Source organism: Manis javanica, chromosome 4 (assembly GCF_040802235.1).
Source record: "Manis javanica isolate MJ-LG chromosome 4, MJ_LKY, whole genome shotgun sequence".
Classification (NCBI taxonomy): Eukaryota; Metazoa; Chordata; class Mammalia; order Pholidota; family Manidae; genus Manis; species Manis javanica.
This window is the reverse complement of record NC_133159.1, coordinates 183239230-183251854: the sequence shown is the minus strand read 5'-3', so window position 1 is coordinate 183251854 and position 12625 is coordinate 183239230. Positions and strand designations below refer to the sequence as shown.

Below are 12625 nucleotides of genomic sequence, written 5' to 3'. Positions count from 1 at the left end.
AAGCTGCTCTCCATGTCCCCAGATGCTGCTCCCCGTGTCCCCAGAAACTGCTCCCCGTGTCCCCAGATGCTGCTAGTTGACTAGCTGTTCAGGACGTTGCAGAAGTTAAATGAAAAACAAGCCACTGGATTCTTACTTGATCTGTACAAGCAGAGAAGTTCTAGGTCGAGCAAACAAAAGTCTACCCTGAATCATAAAAACAGTCACTCCTCTCAATCAATTCCAGGGGGCAGACCCAGACTAGACTAGGTACGAGAGCCAGCACCCAGGTGGAGCCAGTGTGCAGACCCAGGGGAGGCCGGGCCCCTTGAGTAAGGACTCTGGTCTACTACTGAGAGTTCATCCTATTACTCTTTCTCCCAGGCTTCCCCAGAGGGACTTGTAGCCTTTTACCAGAGTAAATGTACATGGGGAAAATGAAATAATCAGGCCTCTCAGGGTGCTACTGGACACAGCTCTGAACTGACACCGACCCCCGGGGCACAATGTCTGTGTCCACAGTCAGAGGCGGCTTGTGAGTTCAGGGAATCGATGGGGTTTTAGCTCTAGTGCCTTGCACAGTGGGGTCCTGTGTGCCCAAGCCAGCGCCTGTTACTTCCCCAGTTCCAGAACGCTTCACTGGAATAGGCACCCTCAGCAGCCGGCAGAATCCCAACTGGCTCCCTGACCTGCGGAGCAAGGGTAGCGCGGTGGGACAGGCCCAGCGGACGCCTCTAGAGCCGTCCCTCCCTAGGGAAACGGCGAGCCGAACGCAGTGCCGTGCTCCTGGAGGGCCTGCAGAGGGCGCTTTCAGCTACAAGGCCACAGGGCACCGTCCCTGCCCTCCCTCGGGGCGACCACTCTGCAGCCTGTGTCATGGCTGCACGTGAGGGGTCTTGGCTGCCCTCCCTCCCACGGAGTCATTGGGACCCGCTGCGGGAGGGACGCGGCGCCGGCCCAAACCAGTGGGAGGCCAGCAGCAGCTACTCAGTGGTGAGACGTTTGCACGCCAGACTGGGGGAACAAATCCCAGTAAAACCCAGGGGACTTCTGTCTCTGGGGGCTCCCCAGGGGCCCAGAGCGCAGGATGCGTGGGGCGTCCCTTCTGAGGGGGAGGGGGAGCGGCTGCACGTGGCTCTTTCCAACACCCGCCCCCGTCTCTGAGCAGCCACCTGCCTGCTGCCCCGTGTGTGCAGACGGAAAAGAGTACAAGTGAGCTTAGAGAGCTAATTTAAATGTTTTGAATCATGCTTCTTCATTCTGAGACTAAACGTGCTTACTGAGAGAAAAATGGGGATTTTCCCTTGGTCCTGGCCAGTCCCTCAGGTGCGTGTTTCCCAGGATTCCCTTGGTGTTGCAGTGCGTGTGTGCATGCGTGTGTGTGAATGAGTGTGCGAATCCGGAAATCTGCAGGGTGCTCTAGGCTGCCCTGGTGCTGGGAGGCAGGATCTGGATTTCAAGCCCAATTTTTAAAAAACAACTCGCAGGGCTGGAGGCCAATGGCACAATTCCCTTTTTATGGTCGGGCTGCCGTCCTCGGGGCACAGCGCCCAGAGAGGCTCCAGCACTGGGGTGCAGAGCAGAAAGGAGTTAAAGTCGGCTGGTGTCAACAGGAAGCCCTTTTGTCGGAGTCTTGGAATTCTGCTGTTCTCACTTCTTTCAAGCCCAGCTGAGGGCGGGCGCAGCGGCTGCCATCTCCCTGGGTGACCCGCCACTGAATGTCCGCAGTCTCCTCTCCTGGCAACTGCCCAGCCTACCCACCCCACAGTCCCTTCTGACCTTTTCTAGGGTCTCAGGGCCCCCAAGCTCTGCAGCCACAGGCAGGTTACAGGCAGGGATTCAAGGGTCCTCGGGGGGCAGGACCCACTGACCAGAGCCTGTCCCTCCTGTACCCTCCCTGGCCCCCACCTCCACCCTGACAAAGTCTCATCTGGGCCCAGTCCCTCCCCATGAGGGAAGCCAATGCCATCCTCAGTGGTGGTCAGAATGGTGCTAGGGAGCTGGGCCCTGCCCTGGGCTGCAGCTCCTGGGAGCAGACACGTCCAGCTCGCCTTCAGCCCTGCAAACCCGCGACAGCACTCACAGGCAGGACTTTGAACCGGTGCAGGGTTTACTCCAGCAGATGTCTCCTTGCAAGCCCCTGGGGTGGTCAGGGCTCAGAGAGGTCATCGGGGGGGGGGGCACGCTGCACAGCATCCCCCTGGCTGCTGGATCTGCTCCTCACAGCTCACAGCTTGGCCCCGCGGGCACCGTCCTGCACACTGCCCACCTCCCTTCTGCACGTCTCCCTACGAGCAGACCTCTCATGTAGCCAGACACAGGAGGTGGGCAATGCCCCCGACTGGGAGGAGCACCGAGCCCACGGCCAGCACCCTGGGACTCGCACTGGCGCCCACGTTAGCTCTTCAGGAAGGAGGTCAGCACAGCTGTGTCCGCCATTCAAGCACCTTGGGAGGAGAGGCCTCTGGCTCTCCAATGGGCTGGGGCCAGTCCCTGTGGCTGGGGCTGTTGCTGGCCAGTGCGGAGCCCGGGCAGGCTCACCTCCTGGGTCCCAGCCCCACCGTGGGGGCCTTGACCCTGTGCCCCCGCCCATGCCACAGGGCTGCAGATGCAGCCCCTCGGGAGCCTCCAGGAGACCCGCGACAGGCTGGTGTTCGGAGTTTTCCTGCTCATGCGTTCTTGCTCCCGTTTTCTCTTCTGCTTGCACAGGTGACTGCTGTGGATCATAGCCTCGGCCATTGCCTGAAAGGTGATCATTTCGGGTAAGCTGCGAGGACCTTTTCCTCAGGAAGGTGACATCAGGGGCACTGCCAAGCTTCCTAGCACGGCAGCAAGGCTCTTCCCGGGTCTGGGTGGGTCTTTGCCGGGTCCCTTTGCCTTGTGGAAGGTGCCTGGCCCCTTGGGGGCGCTCTCCTGGACAGGGAAGGTTTTGGAGGCACCATCCCTTAGTTGGGCCTCATGTGCTTCCTGTACTTCCAAAAGTGTCCAAGCAGGAAGTACTAAACCTCAAAAAAGGCTGAAATAACTGTCTCCCTTTAGCTGGCCTCTCGGCCACAGAGCGCCATCTGTGCCACCCACACTTGAGGTCGAGGGCTGCTGTTTCGTGTAATTTTAAATCTGAGTTGAGCCAACTTCTCCTAGCACACTTCATTTCCTTCAGGACTGAAGTTGTGCTCTGCTTAGCTGGCTAAGAGCCTTTCATGGCCTGTCCCACTGAGAAGGGGTTTGAAGGGTCCACACAAACACCTACAGGGCAACAGACAAAAGGCAACACAAAGTTAGTGAAGCAAAAGGGAGGGATGGGTGGGTCAGACCTGGCCAGTATGTGGTAAGACGGGCTCTGAGCAAAGCTGGGACAGGAGCAGCCAGTGTGGGTCAGCGAGACACAAGGCCCAGGGCTCCTGGTGTCCACGGGTGAAAACAGCCATCCCGGGAGAGGAGGAGGGTACCGAGAACCCTGGCCTGGGTCCTCACAGGTGGGCCCCACGTCAGGAGTGACAGGTGCCCGGCTGACCAGACATTCTGCTGCTATTTGTAGGATTTCTTTTTGACAAGAAGCCAATGCATAAGCCAGTGAGGGACAACAGGTGACCACCTGGGACTCAGTGTCAGCCCTTCTCAGCAGCCCAGGGTTTATGACCTCACCAGATGTCCTTTGCAGCAGGAAGCAGGCTCTGGGAGTTCTGGCCACTGCCCTGGGCCGTGGGCCAGTGTGTGTGGAGGCGGGGCCTCTCCCCGAGTGCAGAAGGCATGTGTCTGTCCAGGCTGACAGACAGCAGCCCCATGCCTGGTGTTCACAGACAGCACAGGGGCAGTTCCCCTTGGGAAGCGGCAGGTGGCAGCACGGTGACATCATGGGGGGTCCTCACCAGGGCAGGGGTGGTGGGACTGTCTGGAAACTGCTGGGTATGGACTCTGGGGCTTCCCATGTTGGACACAGCCTGAGTAGCCCAGGCTGTGGTCCTCGGGATTGAAACGTGTGTCCCTGATGCCAGTAGAGCAAGGTGTCCACCATTTGGAGCATACCAGGCAGGGCTGGCCCAGCAGAGGCATGACATCCACGGCAAACTCCAGCCTCCTCACCATCCAGTTACCCTGAGACGTGTGATCAGGGCCTCTGGATGCCAGGGTGTCAGGCATCCTCATCCCCCTGCACCGGGGGACTGTGCAGGCTTAGTCCCAACTGCCCAGTCCCCTCCATCTCTGTGGGACCATCAGATAGTCCCACGTCCCCCCAAACCCTGGCTACATCCAGGCCCCGGTGGTCAGCCACTGGTCTTGCTGGGGCTCAGTGACCAACCATCTGGTTTTCTGGGACTAAGGGTTTCCAGGACAGGGACCTTGCGTGCTAAAAGCGGGAAAGTTCTGGGCAAACTGGTCAAGGCAGGCTCAGCTCAAGCTAGAAGGAGAGGCTACCCTTGGGTGGGCACATGGGCAGGAAGCAAGCCCTGCCACTCCTGGCCACGAGCAGGCCTCCAAGTGAGAGCGAGGGACCCACGCCAGCCCAGAGGCCAGCACAGGCAGAGATGGCGTGCCATTCCCTGACTCGTCAGTGAGTGTGGACCCAGCTGCACCTATTGTGAGCCTTCTCAGGATTCCATCCACCGCCAATCCCATGCTTTCAAGCCAGTGCAAACCAGTTCACACAGGAGGCCTAGTTCACACTCTCCAGATTTAGGTGTTAGGCCATGCTGCCAAGTGGCGTCAGCTCTGACCACCAGGTTTGGACCTCCATGAGAACGTTCCCTGAGGCCCCACTGACTGGATCTGGCCTGGAGACTTGCCTCCCGTCACCTGTGTCCCGAGCACAAAGCCTCTCTGTCCAGCCTCTGCAGTACCTCTTGGCCTCCTCTACCACCCATGTGGTCTGGGCCTGACTGTCCAGGCAGCTGCCCTGGGGCTGCAGGGCTGAGTGTCCAGTGGCCAGGGAGGTCTCTCTCCACAGCTGGGTCACTCCAGGGCAGCAGGTCTGAGGCAGGACCGGGAAGGGCATACAGGAGCTGGGCAGCCCCAGGGCACCTGCATGCAGCCAGAGGCGTCTCGAAGGTACTAGCAATGGCCACCAGCACCTCATCAGCTCTGGGGGAGCAAAGGGTCTGGCCGCCAAGAGATGAGGCCGCACTTGTGGGCAGACTCTTTGTCGTCTGTGGTTCCCATCTGGGCCCTGCACAGCTCCATAAAGATGCTGCTGCCTCCACTCAGCCCTCTGCAAATTGCTGAGACACCCCAGCCCAGCCAAACCCCAGATCCCGGTGCCAGTAAACCCAGCACTCACAGGGCACCAGCATGGAGTTCACTATCATCATCTCTAATGCCCGTGACTTATCCCTCTCCACACATTTGTATGTCTTCTAGGACACCCTAACTTGCTCGGCAGCATCTGCTGTCGGCAGCATGAGCAAGCCAAGATCTCCAGGCAGGCTGGCTGCAACGTGGCATTGAGTTGCCGCTGGAGCAGAAGCCCCAGACGGTGACACACTGGCTACAGCCGGTGTTTTGGGGGAGCATGCCTTCCTTCCAAAGTCTGTGCTCGTTCTCATTCTGTATCAGCTCATGAAGCACTACGGCCAGGGGTGAAAATGCTGGACTTGCCCTCAAAGGCATGTTTTAAATCACTCCTATAGTTGAGTTTGCTTTCAAAGAATTACACTGGTTCCTACTTGCTAAGGGTTCCATCCATTTTAACAGATACTAAAAGTCTAAAACATGTACGGAGGTGAGGCCACTCTCTTGCCTCTGAAGAAACCTGACCTGTGCAGACATAGGCACGGACCGGGGTGGTCATGCTAAGACCAGGACTGCTGTTCTGGGCTTGGGGGCTTCAGGGACAAGCCGGCAGAACTCATGGACCTAACTCCCCAGGCAAGCTAGGGGCTCCTGTGAGGAGCAAGAAGCAATCTTCAGCTTTGATTTCATCCCATTCACTCACTTGTCCAGGGGATAATGGGGCAGGGAATTGAAAAAATGGCCCCTACTCAGCCCCGACGAGGATCCCCGGGAAGGGACAGCGCTAAGCAAAGCCAGAATCCATATACTGTGTGGAATTTCCTGACATTTAAAACGCTCTCAAGCCAACAAACACGTGCAAGGTCGGATGTGGGGCAGGGTGGGGGCCACCGGTGGTGTGCAGCCCCTCCCGGGGAACACGGACCCGGACAATGTAAACTTTGGGACAGGCTGAAATACCACCTCACTTTACCATCCATACCAATCAAAACCACCAGATGACCCAAACCAGCAGTTTAGACAGTACACACCTGGTGTGTGACAGCTTCTACACCTACCATCGAATTGAGTGAAAAGGCTTTTGAAAATTGAGTTGTTTCGATGTTATTAGGTCTCTAACCACATCTATGTGTAGACAGTCCCTTACTTTCTAGATTTGGTTAGGGTACATTACCCCACACGCCCTCACTCGCTTCTGAACCTACCATAAGCTGCCGTTCTGCGCGCGAGGGCTTTGGGGGGCCAAGCCTGCAGATTCGTGGAGCTACCTTCCCAGGGGAGCAATACACACTGCAGGGATTTCAGGCTCCACGGTACTGGGTGAGCAGGACCCGTGAGCTCCGCCGCATGTGGGACCCTGCTTCCCAACTCTGGGTCACGTGCTGACAGCTCGCCCCGCCCACCCTGGAGTCGGGATCTGAGCCTGCCTCGCTCAGGGCAGCTAGCTGAGCTCACCGAGGCCCGTCTTGTAACTATTCCCCTCATTTCCCGGCCTCCCATCCTAGTCCTGCATCGGCCGCTGCAGCGAGTCTGCAGTGGACAAGAGCCTGCCAGGCAAGCTGGGGCAAGTGTGGCCTGTACAAAGATAAATACGCATCTGTGTCTGCACCCCAACACAGGCTGTTTTACATGCTGATTTTCCTTGCTTTTCTAGCTTAGGACTCGGGCTAGACGGGGCCCAGAGCTGGACCCCTGGAGGGGACAAGATGGTCGGTAGTAGCCACAGCCTAGGCAGTAACAACGGCAGGACCCCCATCTCCACAGTGCCTGCAGGGGGCTGTCCAGAACTGAGAAGGGGTCAGAGGCGTTACTCCACATCCAGCCAGCAGGATGGCCTGCACATTCCCACAGGGTTCCTGGGTCGCAGTAGTTCATTACTCAACAAAGGCAGAGACCAGAGGGTCAGCTGTGTGCAAGGGTCTGAGCACCACCCCCTAGGGCGACGAGGGCCCAGACAGACAGTGCAGGAGAGCCGAGCACATACCAGGAGAGCCTCCTACACCTCGGGGAGGACAACATCACCTGATTCCCCAGGCTGCTCAGGTAATGGCCCAGGTAGCCAGAGCCTAGGGCTTTGAGTTCTTGGCATGCCCAGCTGGGCAGAGAGGAGCCCGAGATCCATGCAGGAATGTCTCCCAGCAAAAGCCAGTTTAGGGAGCTTTGAGATGCAGCTCAGATCCTGGGGTCCAGGGAGGCAACACCGGGGGTCAGGTGGTGGCTGTCCCTGGGGAGCGGAGAAATTTCAGATATAGGCCACTTACTCCTTGGTGGCCGCCTTTGGGTACCTGGTGACCTGGGAGGCAGGATGCACAGAACAGGCCGAGGGCACAGTGGCTCCTCACAGGGAGGGGCAGCTGCAGTGTGTCCCTCCTGTCTTCACCCAACTCTCTCTGCCCATAGATGGGAGACCACTGGGGCCAGTCCCACTGCTGGACATTGCCTCACCCTGGCCCTAGGACACACCTGCCTCCTGGGCACTAGGCAGGGGGTGAGCAGGTGGGGGAGTGGTTGGACAGGGTGGGCAGGTGCAGGGCCGTGAGCCTTCAGGTCCGGCTCCTGGTGTGGGACTCCTAGGAGGCACAGCAGGTGTGTAGGGCCCACTGGCTACTCTTGACCCCAAGGCAGGGCTGGGCTATGCCTCCCACCAAGGATGCACTGGGACCAGGTCATGCTCGCCTCTTCTCTCAGGTTTTTAGAACCCAGGATATGTGTTTCTACGGAAATGGCTGAATGGTCATTGTGCTCCCCTGCACCCTGCAAGAACCTGTGAGGCCTCGTGAGGGCCCATGGGTGGGCAGGCAGGGGGGCTCCTCCCTGGAGGGCACAGCATGGGTGACTGGGCCTGGGTGCAACTGCACATGCTCACCTGAACTGCATCCAGCCCTGCTGACTGACCAGTTGGGCAGGTCCTGAAGGGGCTGCCCGGGTGTGCACTAGGGGCTCTGCCTTCACCAAGGTGCCCACCACCACAGCCTTTCTACAGCAGTACCAATCCTCTTTCACCCACACCCACCCAGAAGCACACAGATGCACATGGCTTCTCTAGGGGCACCCCCAGCAACCCCACCCTGCACCTTTTCTTGCTGGATGAGACTTTATTCTCCGGAACCCAGCCCCAAATCTAGGTGCCTTCTGTGAATCCCCTGTGGGCGCCAGGGTCTCCCTGTGCCAACAGCATCCCATCCCTCACTACAGACCAGTGATTCCCAGATATATGCCAATGGCCAGTGAGAAACACATTACATCTGGGTCCCATGTGTGTACACGAATGTGTAGAGCCAACACAGAAGTCCACAAAACGTGGCACACATGGATTTTGTTGTTGGTTGGTTGGCTGGAGAGAGAGGAAGGGGTGGGGGCCGACCACCCACAGCTAGTTCAACCCACTGTGATGGCCAGTGTTCCCGCGCTGACCAGGACACTCACCAACTCTGGCAGATGAGTGAGGCCTCTGCTTTGGGATGAGAAAAGGATGCTCATGTGGGCACAGTGGCAGAAACGTACCCAGCGCTGCCTGGCCAGCACATGGCAGAGTCCAGAGGCTAGACTAGTGTGGCCCTGGACTGCTAGCCTCCCTGCACATGCCACTGACCAGACTTGGCCTCCCTGTGGCCACCTAGCTGAGATCGACTTGCAAGGCCGGGTCAGGTCTGTGCGGCCTTTCACTTCAGGGAGCTGAGACTGCCAAGGCGGCCTGAGGGGGACTCCCGGCTAGTGTCCCATCCAGGCCCCACCCCAGTGATGGTGACCCTCGCTACACCACTGGCTGCCTCCCCTGAGGCCTCACTCCAAGTGCTGAGGTCACCCCCAAGACCTCTGGCTTCCCACTCCTCCACCGAGTTGTCAGACACAGGTTCAAGCCCTCTCCCCCAATGGCACGTTTCCATTAGCGTCAGGAAGATGTCTGACAGGCCCCCGGGACCCTCCTCTTGACAGTCTCCGTCTCAGATGCTCAGCACCTGTCATCCAGAATTTGGAGAGCAGTTGGCTTAAGTCACTTCAGAGCGATGAACATGTGCAAACTGCAGCATGGCAGCTGGAGTTCCATCTGCCCTCCGAACTCACACCAGGCTCCTCTGGCCTCTCCCACAGCCTCCTCAGTCTTCTTCGTTCTGATTCCAGGTGGGGTTGCCGCACACCCATCTGGGCAAGTCTCACCTGGCCTACAGTGTGCTGCACACCCCGGGGCTTGGGGACACCTGTAGGATCCCGCAGTCACCACCCAGAGTCCGGGAAGTAAATTCCCCAAGGGGAGGCCCCAAATGACAGGCCTGAGGGTAAAGGCTTCCCTCCTTCCTGTGCCAGTGGTGACTCTCTGGAGTTCAGTGAAGGTCCAGGAGACCAGTCCCAATTGCCCATGACGGGGACCCCTCAACACAGCATGCTGGCCCTGGCTCCCTCTCCTGGTAACAAAAACCCACTGCAAAGGCTGCTCTCTGGGCCAAGGCAAACGTTCTATGTGCTACTCAAATGCTCACTTCGAAGCCACTCCAAACGTCTGCTCAGCTGCTGAATGCTTCCTGTGATGGCACTCTCACTGCTGCCTGCGCTGACCCAGTGACTGAGTCAGTCACACGTGCTGGGCGTTCACTAGGTGTCTGTAAGGTGCCTGGCATTTAGGAAATGCTTAGTTAGTGGGATTTTCCTCTTTCAAGAGTACTGATAACCTGGTCCATGTTAGGACAATGCCGACTGGTAGAACAATGGCTTCCGTTAGTTACTCACTCAGCAAACATTTTGTGTGCTTTATGGGCAAGGCGCCGAGCGGGGTCTTGATGCTCCCTGTAGTCATGCATGCTGTCCTACCCTTCCTGAGATGTGACGTCAGGTCTGTGGGACACTACCATCTCTCCACAAGTTCTTCCACCCGTGACCCGCCTGTGACACCACCTTGGGCCTGGGCCCACAGGGGACACTCGGCCTTCCTCCTCTGCCCTCCTTGGCTCTCTGGCTGCACCCTGTAAATCAGACTGACAGTTAACAAGAGAAACAAGTCCATGAGCATGCATCTCAGGCACACAGAGGGCTCTGTGAAGAGGTGGTGAGTACTCGGACTTACATCGCATCTTAACAAGGGCACAATACAAGGAGTCCTGGAGTTTCTTCGTAGCAAATAGAAAAGTAACAAGACATAGGATAAGGACTTTGGGCTTCCTTGTGGGAAGGTAAATGGGGAGCCAATGGAAGATAGGGGCTTGTCAGTAAGGAGTGTCCACTGAGTCCTCTCTGTGCTGATCAGGATCTGGAGTTGTCCTGTCCTACAGAAAGGGCAAGGGACATCTTCACAAATTCATGTCCTGCTTTTAGGCAAATAGAGGGCAGAGAAATTTTCTTATATCTGCTGCTTCTCAACTACCCTCACCTCAAAATAATCCTTTAGCCAAAGTGGCAAATTTTGGGGTGGCATGTTCTGCTACCTTCCAGCCCATTTGTCCATGGGGTGCTGCCTGCAGTTTTGGGGCTTCACTCAGCCACCCCTGAGCCTAGGATACTCCCCATTCCCGGCAAGGCTGTGTTCCCCAGGAACCTGTGGTCGTGAACAAGGGAAAAGCCAGCCCAGCAGCTTAAACAGAAATGGGGATGTGCCAGCTCTCAGAACTGAGGCCTGGACGGGGCTGGCTCCAAGGTGCCTTCTGTCCCAACCCTGCAGTTCAGTGACTTTCTTCCCAGAGGCCTGCCCACGGGACAGGGGCCATCTGAATCAATGCCTGTGGCGAGGGGGCAGGTAGGACATGCTGGTGGCTGAGAGCTGGGTCACTCTTAAAGAGAATGGCTGAACTGCCGGGCAGCCCTCCCAGGGAAGCTGAGGGCCTAGGGAAGAAGCGGTGGGTGCCACTGTCAGGCTCTTCCCTCAGGGCGCTGTTCTGGATCCCACACTGCTTGTCTAACCCTGCGTGTGTGGCTGTGGGAGGCAGAGATGGGGTTTGGGGCACCCTGTACCCAGGGGCTGACTTGGGTCTGGCACAGACCATGTGCCCAGAATACTGGTGGGTGAGACAAAGAATGAGCCAGAGTCTTGGGGCATTTTCTTGTAGCAATTAGAACTCAAACAGGCTCGAATTCTAGGAATTTATGCTACTGAAATGTGGAACTCACATGATCACATGCACATTGGGCCTCCTGTCGTGAGAATTGCTTTTCCAAAAAAGCATGGGTTCCAACTCTTTAATGAACCATTAAATCAACACAGTGAGTCTTGATTAGCCTCTAAAAATAGAGTAGAAAAGGGGACACCAGTGCCTGGCAAACAACCTGTTCGATGGCCAGCTGCTCCCTCGTGATGGTTATCATCAGGTGCCCGGCCACCACGGGCAACCAGTCCCCCACTGCACGTGCCGTATGCCACAGTGGTGGGCGGCTCCTACTGTCCAGGAAGGTCCAGCTGCAGCTCTATGGGGTTCATCCCATCAGAAATTTGGCAAGGATGCAGTGTGGGCTGTCGGGAAACACCGGGCTCTCATTAAGGCTTGAAATCTACCGGCAGCCATTCTGACTCTGGGGCCCAGACCTGTGCCACATCTCTGCCTCCCACACTAGTGTTCAAGAGGACCGCTGGGCAATTTTAAAATTTGGAGGCCCTGGATGTTGGCACCGGGTCTTCTGAATACAACCAGTGCTCACCAATCAGCATAAATAATAGTTGAAGGAAAAGATGCCACTGGCCCGCCAGAGCTGTGGAGCCGCGCGTCCCCCCTGCGGGTGCCTGTGGCTTGGCTCACCTTCCCATCCCTCTGCTCATCCTCCCTGCCTCCCTCTCCAGGCGCCTCGGTCCGGGGCCAGGTCTCTGGGATGTTCCCGTCGTGCGGGGTCAGACTCAGCCCCCGCCAGCCACAAGCCTTGCATATCCGAAGTGCCCCCTGTAACTCTGGATTCTGCAAGCAGCAGATTCTAAACAAATGTTCTCTGGGGAAAAGCGAAGGAAAGCAAATTTCTGGTAGCAGAAATTCAGCAGCAAGGCATCGGGCCCGGTCCTGACCTCGGCGGCCGCACCTCCTCCGCCCCCTGGCTACTCGGCCTCTAAGGCTGCGGGTATTCCGACGACAGCTACAACCCACTTTTCACCACATCATTTAAGATGAAATATGCCTAATGCACTAACCTCTAAGAATATTGGGCTCGGATCCTCAACTCCGTTTGTCCCACTGCAAATAAAGTCACGATTGTACTCATCTAACCGAAGAGCTACAACTTGCACAAGCTTTGCAAATACCGATGCTGTTGAAGGAAAATCGCATTAGACGCGGTGCCTAAGGACCGTGGCTCCGCGCAGCGCGCCCTACACTTAACCTGCTCCCGGCGGCCTGCCCGCCGGCTCAGACCAGCAGGGACAAGCGCGGAGGCCCGCGGAGGGCGACGATCCGCGCGGACACCACCCGCCCCGACAGGCGCAGGACCTGGCTTCCGGTCGCGCCGCCCGCCC

At 57.7% G+C, this 12625-nt stretch overlaps 1 long non-coding RNA gene across 6 annotated transcripts; it reads right to left on the bottom strand.

The window, feature by feature from the left end:
• Positions 1-334: 334 nt before the first annotated feature.
• On the bottom strand, positions 335-12607 carry LOC108395005 (uncharacterized). Of its 6 annotated transcripts, none has more exons than XR_005055704.2 (5): positions 12305-12536; positions 11458-11641; positions 10265-10463; positions 9931-10163; positions 335-3225 (listed from the first exon to the last, which is right to left on the bottom strand). It is a non-coding gene; the product is annotated as an uncharacterized lncRNA (long non-coding RNA). The 6 variants fall into 6 exon arrangements; XR_012130996.1 differs by lacking the exon at positions 335-3225 and adding an exon at positions 3236-9814; XR_012130994.1 differs by lacking the exon at positions 335-3225 and having other exon boundaries at positions 3236-10163; positions 12305-12607.
• Between the last annotated feature and the right edge of the window lie 18 nt (positions 12608-12625).